Here is a 12155-nt window from a genome sequence, read left to right as displayed (position 1 = left end):
ATTATGAATAGTTGTGTTTTCAGAGATCTCACTCAGACTTTTCAGTAATGATTCTCCTGCTCTATGTTCTAGGTTTTTTAAGGTGAATAATCAGTCACTGTGGAATGAAGGAGTCTCTTTCATTGGATCAGTGAACAGCAACAGAGAATAAAGATATATCTGAGTATGACCTTTCTTTAGAAGGAAAGACTTTGCAATAAAAGAACTTATGCTTTCAAATAATATACTCCCCAGATAATAGCATCTTTTGTTGATTTCTTCTTCACCCCCCTCCATTTTTATAATATCCTTCTACCAAAGTCAAGGCTTACCCATCAGAGAGTATGGTGTCATTGAACTGTGGTTCCAGACTCTCCTAGCTGAAGCAATTTTTTTTTTAATTTTTTAAAACATTTATTCATTCTCAAGAGACAGACGGAGCATGAGTGTGGGAGACGCAGAGTGAGAGAGGAAGACACAGAATCAGAAGCAGGCTCCAGGCTCCGAGCTGTCAGCACAGAGCCCGACGCTGGGCTCGAACCCATGAACCATGAGATCATGACCTGAGCCGAAGTCAGACGCTTCACCGACTGAGCCACCCAGGCGCCCCGTAGCTGAAGCAATTTTTAAAAGCCAATGAAATAACTACAGTTGTGTTATCCAAGACCCCATAAAGCTGTGGCAGCATATGGGACTTGATGAACTCAACCAAAGACAAGAGAGCCCTTCCAAGATGAGCAGGCAGCCCCTAGCTGCTTTCTACCCTGGGAACGTTTGCCATTTCTAAGTCCAACATGAGGCTCAAGCATGACCTGAATACTGTAAAAAAGAAAATCTGCCAAAGCTTTTGGAGGTTGTGTGGAGCTGCAATGACAATTTGGAAACCCCAGGAGCCCTAAATACACAAAGGCCATTTTCCCCTGTGGTTCATTTGCTGAGTCAAGGGGCACTTGGAAGGTTAGGGACCTTCTTTAAAATGGGGTCCTGGGGCGCCTGGGTGGCTCAGTCGGTTGAGCGTCCGACTTCGGCTCAGGTCATGATCTCGCACTCCGGGAGTTCGAGCCCCGCGTCTGGCTCTGTGCAGACAGCTCGGAGCCTGGAGCCTGTTTCCAATTCTGTGTCTCCCTTTCTCTCTGTCCCTCCCTTGCTCATGCTCTGTCTCTCTCACTCTCAAAAATGAATAAATGTTAAAAAAAAATTTTTAATAAAAAAATAAAAAATAAAATGGGGTCCTGAAATACACTATAGTCTTGCAGTAAGAAGTTACAAGGCATAAGAAGAAGGGAAAATAAAACACCCATTTGAAACAAGCAGAGAGATGATTTACATGTCGAACTTAGCACACAAAGTCTTTAAATTATTGTTATTAATATGTTAAGCAAAGGTGCCTGGCTGGCTCAGTCAGTGAAGTTTCTGACTTTGGCTCAGGTCACGTCTCACAGTTCGTGGGCTCAAGCCTCACATCAGGCTCTGTGCTGACAACTCAGAGCCTGGAGCTTGTTTTGGATTCTGTGTCTCCCTCTCTCTTTGCCCCTTCCCCACTCATGCTCTCCCCCCCCCCCCAGGAATAAATAAACAGTAAAAAAGTTTTTAATATGTTAAGCAAAATAAAAGGAAAGGTGGACAGATTATTAAAATATGGAGTATTTCAACAAAGAACTGAAATCTATGAAACAGAATCAAAGGAACTAAAACTGAAAAATTTAAATATCTGAAAGTAAGAATACATTGGATGGGTTTCATGTCAGACTGGAAAGTCAGAAGCCAGGGCTAGTATAAACTTGAAACACTAAAAAAATAATAATAAATAAATAAATAAAACCAAGTATAAATGGTGAATGAATGAATGAATGAATATTAAAAAAAAAAAAAGAAGAAGAAGCCAGCATTAGGGAACTCAGCAACAGGCAAAGTTAAAAATATTCCAAAGAAAATACACCAAAGGTAAAAAAAGAACAGAAAAGATATGTAAACCATAATCAAATGATCTAACAAATGTATAATTGCAATCATGGGAGAAGAAGGAAGGAGGAAGAAGCAATATTTGAACAAATCATGCTGAGACTTTTCTAAAACTGATGAAAGATAAAAAACTGAGCAAATTCCAAAAAGGACAAATATAAAGAAAGCCAAGCCCTGATTTAATTGATCTGTATAAGAACTGAGCATTAATATTTTTAAAAGCTTCCCAGGTAAATACTAATGTATAGCCAGTGCTGAGAACCATTGGTCTGAAGGATGCCATATTAAAAGAGAAATGTAATGGGATGTGATGGGCATAGAGGAGGGCACTTGTTGGGATGAGCAGTGGGTGTTGTATGGAAGCCAATTTGACAATAAATCATATTTTTAAAGAAAGAGTAATGTAAAGCTAGTTTAGCCTTTTTTGTTTTCAAGCGATCATAAAAAGCAGCAAGTTCTAGTCTCTTTTTCCTCAAAACACCTCCTAGTGGGGTATCAGAGAGCATGTCTATATTTCAATGATCATCTCCATAACTCAATTCCACAGTTTTTTTTTAAATTTTTTTTTAACGTTTATTTATTTTTGAGACAGAGAGAGACAGAGCATGAACAGGGGAGGGGCAGAGAGAGAGTGAGTCACAGAATCTGAAACAGGCTCCAGGTTCTGAGCTGTCAGCATAGAGACCGACGTGGGGCTCGAACTCACAGACCGTGAGATCATGACCTGAGCCGAAGTTGGACGCTTAACCGACCGAGCCACCCAGGTGCCCCTCAATTCCACAGTTTCTAAGTGACGGCATCACTGCCTGCTCTGTCCATAATCCACAAAGGAGCAGGAAAAAAATTAAATGACATAGACTCAATCTGGACAAGAAACTTTCCAGTTGCAGAAACAGTAGTCAGGAGGAGGTTACAAGACATACAAAATTCGCTTTCTATCACACTCTCAGCTATAGATGCTTCAAGAGAGAAGACGCTGGGAGATCAGAAGGAGGCAGATTTTCATCCCAGGTGAAGACACTCAGAGGCCGGGTTAACTAACCACGGCTGGTCACTTGACTGGATGGAATCGCCAGGGCAATGGAGAGTCTGAGACGGAAGCAGATGAACGCCAGAGAGCAGATGACAAATCCGCACAGGGCTCCAGACGCTGGGCTCGCCAGCCGGCATCCATTTCCAGAAAATAAACCTGGGGTTGAGAGGGAAGAACTGCTCTTCTCAGGTCTGAAGGTAAGATGAGATTACACTGTGACCGAGAACCCTTCATGCTCGATGAGAGAAATTACACATTTGGTTTCCTTTAAAACTTAGTCGGCCAAATTGTTGTTAGGTGATGTGTAGATGTACTTTTCTAAGAAGGAACAGAAACTGTAGCATTAAATGCAGACTACCCCAGACCTGGGAAGCACCAGGAGTGTGTTAGAAAAGCGGGAACTCATGATCAACAGCTCCCGGGGCCCACCAGGTTTGTCACAGGCAAGAGCATCCCCAAATGCTGAATTTACCTAAATTTATCAAAGTGACCAAGGGGCGCCCGGGTGGCTCAGCCAGGTAAGCATCTGGCTCTTGATTTCAGCTCGTGATTCGTGGGTTCAAGCCCCAAGTAGGGCACCACGCTGGCGGTGCAGAACCTGCCTGGGATTCTCTGTCCCCCTCTCTCTCTGCCCCTCCCCCGCTGGCGCTGTCTCTCTCTCTCTCTCTCTCTCTCTCTCTCTCTCCCTCAAAATAAATAAACTTAAAAAAAAAAAAAAGTCTAAAAAAAAAAAGTGATCAAATTAAAGGTCCAAGTTGCGTCCTCATGGTTCCCAAATTTTAAAGGGCAAATAACGAGTCAGCACGAGGCAGGGTATTTCCTCAGTATAAAGAGGTATAAACTATCTTCCAGGTAGACCCAGAAAGCTCCTGGCCACCGGCCCCGCCCTCCCTCGTGTCACAGCAGAGCACACAGGCTCGAGACTGCACCAGAAAGCTGCTAATTCCCAGGGAAATTGTCGTGCTTTCCAGCTGCCCACGTGCTCTACACTATCTCCTTAGAAGCCACCTCGTCTCTCCATTTTTCACGGTGCGTCAAATCCAATGACAACATGAAGTTGCCGTTGGTTCGGGGTTTTGTTAGGTTTCCCCTCCCGAGACTGGTCCGTCCGTCTTTCCTGGCTTGTAAATATTTCTACAGCTGATGTGCGCACCACACGAAATCAGTCTATCCTGCCCGGGTTCTCGTTTTGCTGTTTACCCTTCCACAGATCTTAGCATTATTACACTTAATCCTGTCCTCGGGCCACAACTTTACATTTCCCTGCAAAAATCTCCCAGGGACTCGGGGTTTGCCAATGCTCCCGATCCGTGTAAGGCCATGAGTCTCACTGGTCCTCAGCCGGTCCCTTTTTCCAGGCTGGTTCAAATCCCTTATCTGTAGATGAATTCAAAAGACTCGAAAAATAGGGTTTGAGTCCCAAGCTTTTTACTGCTATTTACATATACATTTTTTTTTTCTGTTACTATGCACTGCAAAGTGAAATCTTCGTGAATTCCTTTCCTTCCTTGCTCATCTTGCCTGTAGCCGCTGGCCACAGCCTAGATACTAGCTGCCAAATGATTACAAATCTATAACAACCTTCTCCTTTGAAAGAAGACTGTTTTTGACTCGTCGTGTTTTTCTAGGGGCCAGGACACGGGAGAAAACTTCTCTGTCGTAGGACTTTATGGGAGAACTATCTGTTTACATACCCATCTTTGCCGGGAGCCATGGCACATGACTGGCCATGGTCCACACGAGATGAATGGAGGCCGGAGTCTCGGGTTACAGTCGCGCTGCAGCCACCGAAAGTTATGTGACCTCGAACCAGACACTTGACCTTTGAGCAACTCGGGGTCATCTTATGATGATCTTTGGCCCCTATATTTATGGGTTGGTTGCTTGGGTTTTAAACTATAGAGGCATTAAGACTTCTTCCATCGAAGCATCTGAAACTGAGGGATTTGTGGGAGAAGAAAGATAAGAAAGTTGGGTTTTTTGGTTAGAACAACAACAACAGATGAAATTTGTTCGTGGAAACCGAGTGAATTGGCTGCTACTGAATATAGGTACCCAGGGTACAGGTCTGTCTGAAGCACAGAGTCCCCCCCCCCCCCCGCCGCCACCCCTCCCAGGGGAGGGGCAGTTAAGGGAATCAGCATTGGTATTCCAAGTAGGCAACTGTCTGCATCTTCCCCACCACCCAGCATGCGTCACAAGCCGCGGCTGCCCCGAGCGGAATCTCCCCTTCCTGATGGGTTCTAAAACCCTCCAGCTCTCCCGCCTTCCCTGAACCCAATTCCCATAGATATTTAAGCAGCTTTTTTCCAGAAGGGCTCAGGTAATTGCTCGCGCCAGCACAGTTGTGTGATTTGTACATTGCACAAGACAGCTGACCCAGGGGAGGGTGCAGGCTGGTATCCAGTTCGTGTTTTGCCTGCCAGGCCCTGAGCCCTGGCACCGGCTTATGTCCGTGAGAAAGAAGAGACGTCTCTGCCTTCACACAAAGGCACGGTCTGCTTGCCAAGCCATGTGCCCGTAGGCCTGAGGATGTCCAGAAGCGGCACACACAGAGGTTCGCGTCAAGGTTAAGTGTAGGCCGGTGGGAACCCTACACGATCGTCCAAGTGTGGCCAGGGCACGTGCGCGTGTCACAGGGCAGGAGGGGCGGGCTGCGCCCGCCGACCGGCCACCTCATTCCTTTGCGCATCGTGAAGGGTACCCCTTCCCTTCCTGCGCCTTTGCTTAGGGAGGTCACTCAAATGCTCTCCAGGCCATCGGAGAACGTCCCCTCCCTAACTCTGCTTCCCTTTCTCATCTCTTGAGCCCCAGGCCATCTGATTCCGGCTCCCCCAGGACGGACCAGTCTTCCCCAGAGAGCAGTAAAGTCCCACCAGCCTCCTCCTTTCTTATCTTCCATATTCCACAATCGCGGGCGGACGCCAAAGGCCGAGGTGTTGGTTAGTTACCGACTGGTGCGTGATGAGTCCCTCACAGCTCAGCGTCTAAAGCGACAGACATTCTTCTCTCAACAAACATCGTCTCTGTGGCTGAAAAATCCGGAAATGGCTCAGCTGGGCCACTCGCGAAGCTGCCATTAAGCCATCAGCCAGTGATTCCGTCGTTGGACAAAATTCAGCAAAGACTACCCGGCTCGCCCCCCTGGCCCGCAGGTCTCATTACCTCTCTGACCCTCAGCCACTCACCACAAAGGTGATAGGGCCGCGGACAATGTCGGTCCCCCACGATGACAGCGATCCAGGGGAGAAAGGGAGCCAGTGAGCGGGCATGAGCCCAAGGCACAAGCTGCCATCTCTTGCGAATTGGCCTCAGAAGTGACATCACTTCTGCCAAACACTGCTCGTGGCACAGAGCGGTCCCCGGACGGTGAAGGGGGAATTGCACCGGGGTGTGGATACCAGACGGCAGGGGCCACTGGGGGCCATCCTGAGGGCTGGTGCCCCAGAGACGCAACCCTCTGATCAGTGTGTACCAGCCTTCTGAAAAGGCAGTGCCCATACATCATCTAAGTAGATACCACAGCACTAACAACACTACGAAGCAGATCCTGGTTTTCGCTCTCATTCTGAAGACGAGAGAACTGAGCTTCAGAGAGATTAAGCAATTCACCTACAGTCACAAAACTCATAGTAAATAGATTCCATTCCATCCTTTCCCTAAGGCAAGGTCGTACTATTTTATGTTCACGATATTTTTCTCTGTCCTCCAGCCCATCTCTTATACACTTACCAGTTACCAGGGCGCCTGGGTGGCTCCGTTGACTAAGCGTCGGACTTCAGTTCAGGTCGTGATCTTGCGGTTTGTGAGTTCGAGCCCCACGTCGGGCTCTGTGCTGACGGCTCAGAGCCTGGAGCTGCTTCGGATTCTGTGTCTCCCTGTCTCTCTCTGCCCCTCCCCCACTCACACTCTGCCTCTCTCTCTCTCAAAAATAAATAAGCATTAAAAAAAATTATTTATACATTTACCCGTTATCATTCTTCCCAAGGTGGCTTAAAATTTCTTTCCACTGAATAAAAGATAGAATCCCATCTCAATGGCATTGAAACTCCTACAGCTTTGACGGTTAATTTTCTGTGTCAACTTGGCTGGGACCTGATGCCAGAAATTTGACTAAATGTTATTCTGGATGTTTCTGTGAAGGGGTTTCGGGGTGAGTGAGGCAGCCTGCCCTCCCTAATGTGGGCAGGCCTCATCCAGTCAGTTGAAGTCTCAATAGAACAAACGATTGGCCTCTCTGAGCAAGAGGGAGTATATGTATACACACACACACACACACACACACACACACACGCACGCATATGTCCTAATTATTAGCTCCATTTCTCCGGAGAGCTCTGATGAATACACTGCCTTTCTAGCCCATTTTATCACAACGGCACCTGTCCCCATCTATCCCCCCCCCCCACCAGCACTGCCCCTGCCCACACGCTCACATGCTATGTGCACGCATGCACACACGGCCACTTGTGGATCCATCCACCCTGGCCGACTCTGTATCTGCCAGACGTGATGCATTTTCCCGTCTCCATGCTTTTGTTCAAACCGCTAACTATGATAACTACGTCTTCTCTCTGAAATGCCCTCTCTCTCCTACCTTCCACCCAATCTGTCCCTCTCTTATAATCTCACTATATATATATATATATATATATATATATATATATCCTGCACCATAACATTTATCATTGGGTTATCTGGTATAAAAATTAATGTTTATCTCCAATACTAGATTAAAAGCTTCTGGACGGTGGGATTATGCCATTAATCTCTTCCCACAGTCAACCCAGTACAGCGCTTTGCTCACCGGGACTCAAAGAGCTCGACTGAATTCTTCATCTGTTTTCGGGAGATGTTCGTGTCTCATATCATCACACCTCACTATACCCCGTGTAAAGAAAAAATATATATATAGGTAGGTAGGTATAAACTGTAATAGCTATACTAAAAACTATGTTTAAAATAATAGAATAAAGGCTGTATTTGCCACTTTTCGGAAACAAAATGGTGCACACTCTGGAAACCTGGTGTTCTTGTCTCATAAAATGACATTCCTGTTGAAAACAATTAAAATTCTGGGTAAAAAAAAATGTGATCTCCTTAAAAGCATCAATGAGCTGGCAAAAATTTGAACAATAACCAAGCCAGGGTCTGAGTGACATAGGGAACCAAGTGACAAGTGGAACACAATGAGCCTGGCTTTTCCCCTAAGGGTATGTGCCAAACTGACTGAACTTGAACTTCAGTTTTGTTTTTTTCAAGTAACGTAATAGCTTTATTTAAAATTCAAAACTTACAACAGGCCAGAAATTGCATTCTTTGCAACCACGTAAAAATTACAGGGTGAAATTTTAAATACTAACTTAAAAACGGGTGTGGGAATACATAGTTTTTCCAAACTCTTTTGGGGGTTATGCAAACAAAAATATGAAGAACCCTGAGTAAGCCATCTCATGGGGGCAGGGATGATAAAGAAGACAGAGATTTTTTTTTCCTTAAAAACTGGTATTTCCAGTTAAAATACCTGGAAAGATTACTTGATTGGGTATTTTTAAACCTCTTAGCAATATTTCACCAAGAAAAAGGATAGTTGCCAAACTTTAATACGATGCCCCCAAACACCAACGCTTTCTTTCTAAGATCACTTAACTTTTCCACGCCCCTTCCTCTGTGTGGAGTCTTATCAATGCCAGTTCCATTTTCATTTCCTACGTCATACAGGGATGCCTCAGAGATAGTCTGGGTTTGGGTTCGGGCCACTACAGTAAAACAAATATTGCAATAAAATTTTTGGTCTCCCAGTGCCTAGAAAGGTTATGTTTATACTACACAATAGTCTATTAAGTGTGCAACAGCATTATGTCTTTAAAAAAAAGTACATACCTTTATTAAAAAGGACTTTATTGCCAAAAAGCGCTGTTATTTGAGCTTTCAGCAAGTTGTAATCCTTTTGCTGGTGCAGGGTCTTGCCTCGACGGTGATGGCAGCTGACTGATCAGGGTGGTGGTTGCCGAAGGTTGGGGTGGCCGTGGTGATTCCTTAAAACAAGAGAACAATGAAGTTAGCCACATCGATTGACTCTTCCTTTCATGAACGATTCCTCTGTAGCAGGTGGGGCTGTTTGACGGCCTTCAACCCACCGCAGAACTTCTTGCAAAATTGGAGTCAGTCCTCTCCAACCCTGCCGCTGCTTTACCCACTGAGTTTATGTCATATTCTCCGTTCTTTCTTGTCCTTTCAACAGTCTCCACAGCGTCTTCCCCCGGAGTAGACTCCATCTCCAGAAACCACTGTCTTTGCTCCTCCGTGAGAAGCAACTCCTAACCTGCTTACGATTATCACGAGACTGTACCCATTCAGTCCCACCATCAGGCTCCACTTCTGATTCTGGTCCTCTCGCTCTTTCCACCTCATCTCCAGTGACTTCCTCCACTGAGGTCATGAACCCCTCACAGTCATCCACGAGGATTGGAGTCAGCCTCTCCCAAACTCCCATGCGTGTTGCTATCTTGGTATCTTGAGACGGAGACAGGTGGGGGAACAGCCGGTCGGTCAGTGGAACAGTCAGAACACACACGATATGTATTGGTTAAGTTCACTATCTCATATGGGTACGGTCCGTGGCGCCCCAAAGCAATCACAACAGTAACATCAAAGATCACGGATGTGTTTTTATAATACATGCAAAAATAACGAGACGTTTAAAACATTGCAAGAATTACCAAAATGTGATACAGAGACACGAAGTGAGCAAATGCTGTTGGAAAAATTATATCTGTAGATTTGCTTGAGGCCACAAATCTTCAATTTGTAAAACACACAATATGTGTGAAGCACAATAAGAGGGAGCACTGGGGTGCCTGGCTGGCCCAGTCGGTTGAGAGTCCAACTTCGGCTCGGGTCACGACCTCACGGCTCGTGAGTTCGAGCCCCACATCAGGCTCACGGCTGTCAGCGCACGGCCTGCTTCAGATCCTCTGTCCCCCTGTCTCTCTGCCCCTCCCCTCCCTCTCTCAAAAACAAATAAACATTTAAAAAAATAAAAAATAAATTTTTAAAAAAGGGAGCACAATAAAACGATGTAGGTAGTAATGCCTACCTATATGAATATGGAATATGTAAAAAATATACCCAAGTCATTTGTTATTTGCAATTATGGATTCTTCTATCCTTGAACTTCAAAACCCATTTTTGTAAATTGTATTCTGCTTTACTTTCCTGTCCCCAACTTATGTTTCTCGTGTGTTCTCCTCAGTTATTCTTTTATGCTAAAACGTGTGAGAGTGCACCAGGTATCAATGTTCACCTTCCTCAGTGCCCTTGGTCCTTTGGCGATGGGACTCGAACGGTCAACAGTGATGAAAATACCTTCACAGCAAGGGCAGGATCGTCGGGACAAGTGACTGGATTCGAACATCAAATACAAAATCCCAAATCTAGGCTAGTGGATCCTTTCTGTCAGGCTTCATCATTCTCCTCATTCTTGATGATTCAGTGAAGTCCACCACCTGTAAAAGTCTGGCCCGATATTTGAATATGTTCAACCAAAACATCCAGAGTGATTCGCAGAGAATAAAGGCAAGGTGGCTGAGCGTCACAAAGATCCAGAAATGATTCAAAGGCTCTGAAGTGAGAAGATGGAAAAGGGAGGAACTCCAAGCCACCTGCTGAAAAGTCCCCTCCTCCCTTACCTGTTTAGCAACCGCAACCGCCTGATGGTGAACTTCCCCTCCTTCACGGAGACTTCAACACTGCATTTTAGTAGGATCATTCTTAAGCGTGGCGTTAGTATCTATCGTTCAAGAAGGCATTTTCCAGAAGCGCCCTGGGCATCAGACTATCCCGTCCTTTCCTGCTCGACCGTGCTCCTAACTCCAGAAAGTACTTTCCCAAACCAACTCGGAGGGCACGGCTATGCCACCCAGACCAAAATATTCCATTACCTTTAGGTGACCTTCCTCTGAAATTGGAAATGGAGTGTTTCAACTATAGGTCAGGCAGTGGATGACTTTACTCATGCTCCCTGAAAGACAAGGCTGATGAATAGCATTTGAGCCCTGTTTCCCTAATTCTTCAGGCAGAATTAGAGCCTCTCCATAAGGGTGATCCTGAATGATTCACGATGCCTGTTTCAGCACAGTCACACATCATACAAATACAAATTGACAGTTCGCACACACTGGCCTCCTGATGGTATTTACTTAAAATCCTCTCAAGTCCACTCCCGATGGCTGCATTGGGGACAGCGCTCTATTTAAGGCTGGCAAACAAAAAGGCACCCACTTGTCATAGCCAGCCGCCAGATTTACAGGAACATGGGAACCTTTTGAATATTCAGCTCTCTTTTTGTGCCACCTGGCACTTAACGTCCCATTGGGTCAGGCCATGGGTTTGTTAGTTGATTGCAAGGATAATCCTTTGAAAACCATACAAACAAAGAGGTAGTAAGCTGAGACCTTTGGATAACCCCTTTGGCTGTCCTGAAGTCACTAAGGAGGAACAAAACATTGAGGCTGTGGGATAGTAACAGAGGAGGGAAAGAGATGTTCTATGAATAACATGCCACGAGACAGTTTGAGATACTCGAGAACACAAATACATCCCCGACTGGGGAAAGTATAATGAGGAAAAACGGATCGACGCCTCCAAGAAAACACCCAGTTCCATTACTGTCCGAAAGGATTCTTGACAGATGACAATGAAAAACCAACAAGCAGATACCAACGGTCACGGATCTCTGTTTGTGCTTGCAACACGGGCAACCCCACTGCTTCAAAGGAAATGCCAAAAACAGAAACACGGCTCACGTAGAGCCACGTTAACGTTGTCCACGCGGAAGTATCGCGACTACTAACTCTGGACTCGGGAGGCGAGAATACAAAGCAGGACTTGGGAGACAGTGGAATTCATATAAATAAAAGCAGAGCCAAACGAGAACTGCCTTAGTGCCAGCTTTTATGCAGGCTCCTTGAGCAGTTGAACGTGGTGTGACATAATCTTTCTGATGGTCGTGGGGAGCCTTGATTTCTGTTGTGGAAGCTCATCATGCGTTTACTTGAAAGGACCCCCCTTCTCCTTTGACCCTCTCTGACGTTCCCCCTAAGGAGTCCCCCTTTCTTACCCAGAGCCGGAAGTAGCACCCTTTGGAGACTGGGAAGGCAAGGAAATGCCACCCAAGTCG

The sequence above is a fragment of the Acinonyx jubatus genome, chromosome B4 (genome assembly GCF_027475565.1).
Source record: "Acinonyx jubatus isolate Ajub_Pintada_27869175 chromosome B4, VMU_Ajub_asm_v1.0, whole genome shotgun sequence".
Taxonomy (NCBI): domain Eukaryota; kingdom Metazoa; phylum Chordata; class Mammalia; order Carnivora; family Felidae; genus Acinonyx; species Acinonyx jubatus.
This window is presented reverse-complemented; position numbering follows the sequence as displayed.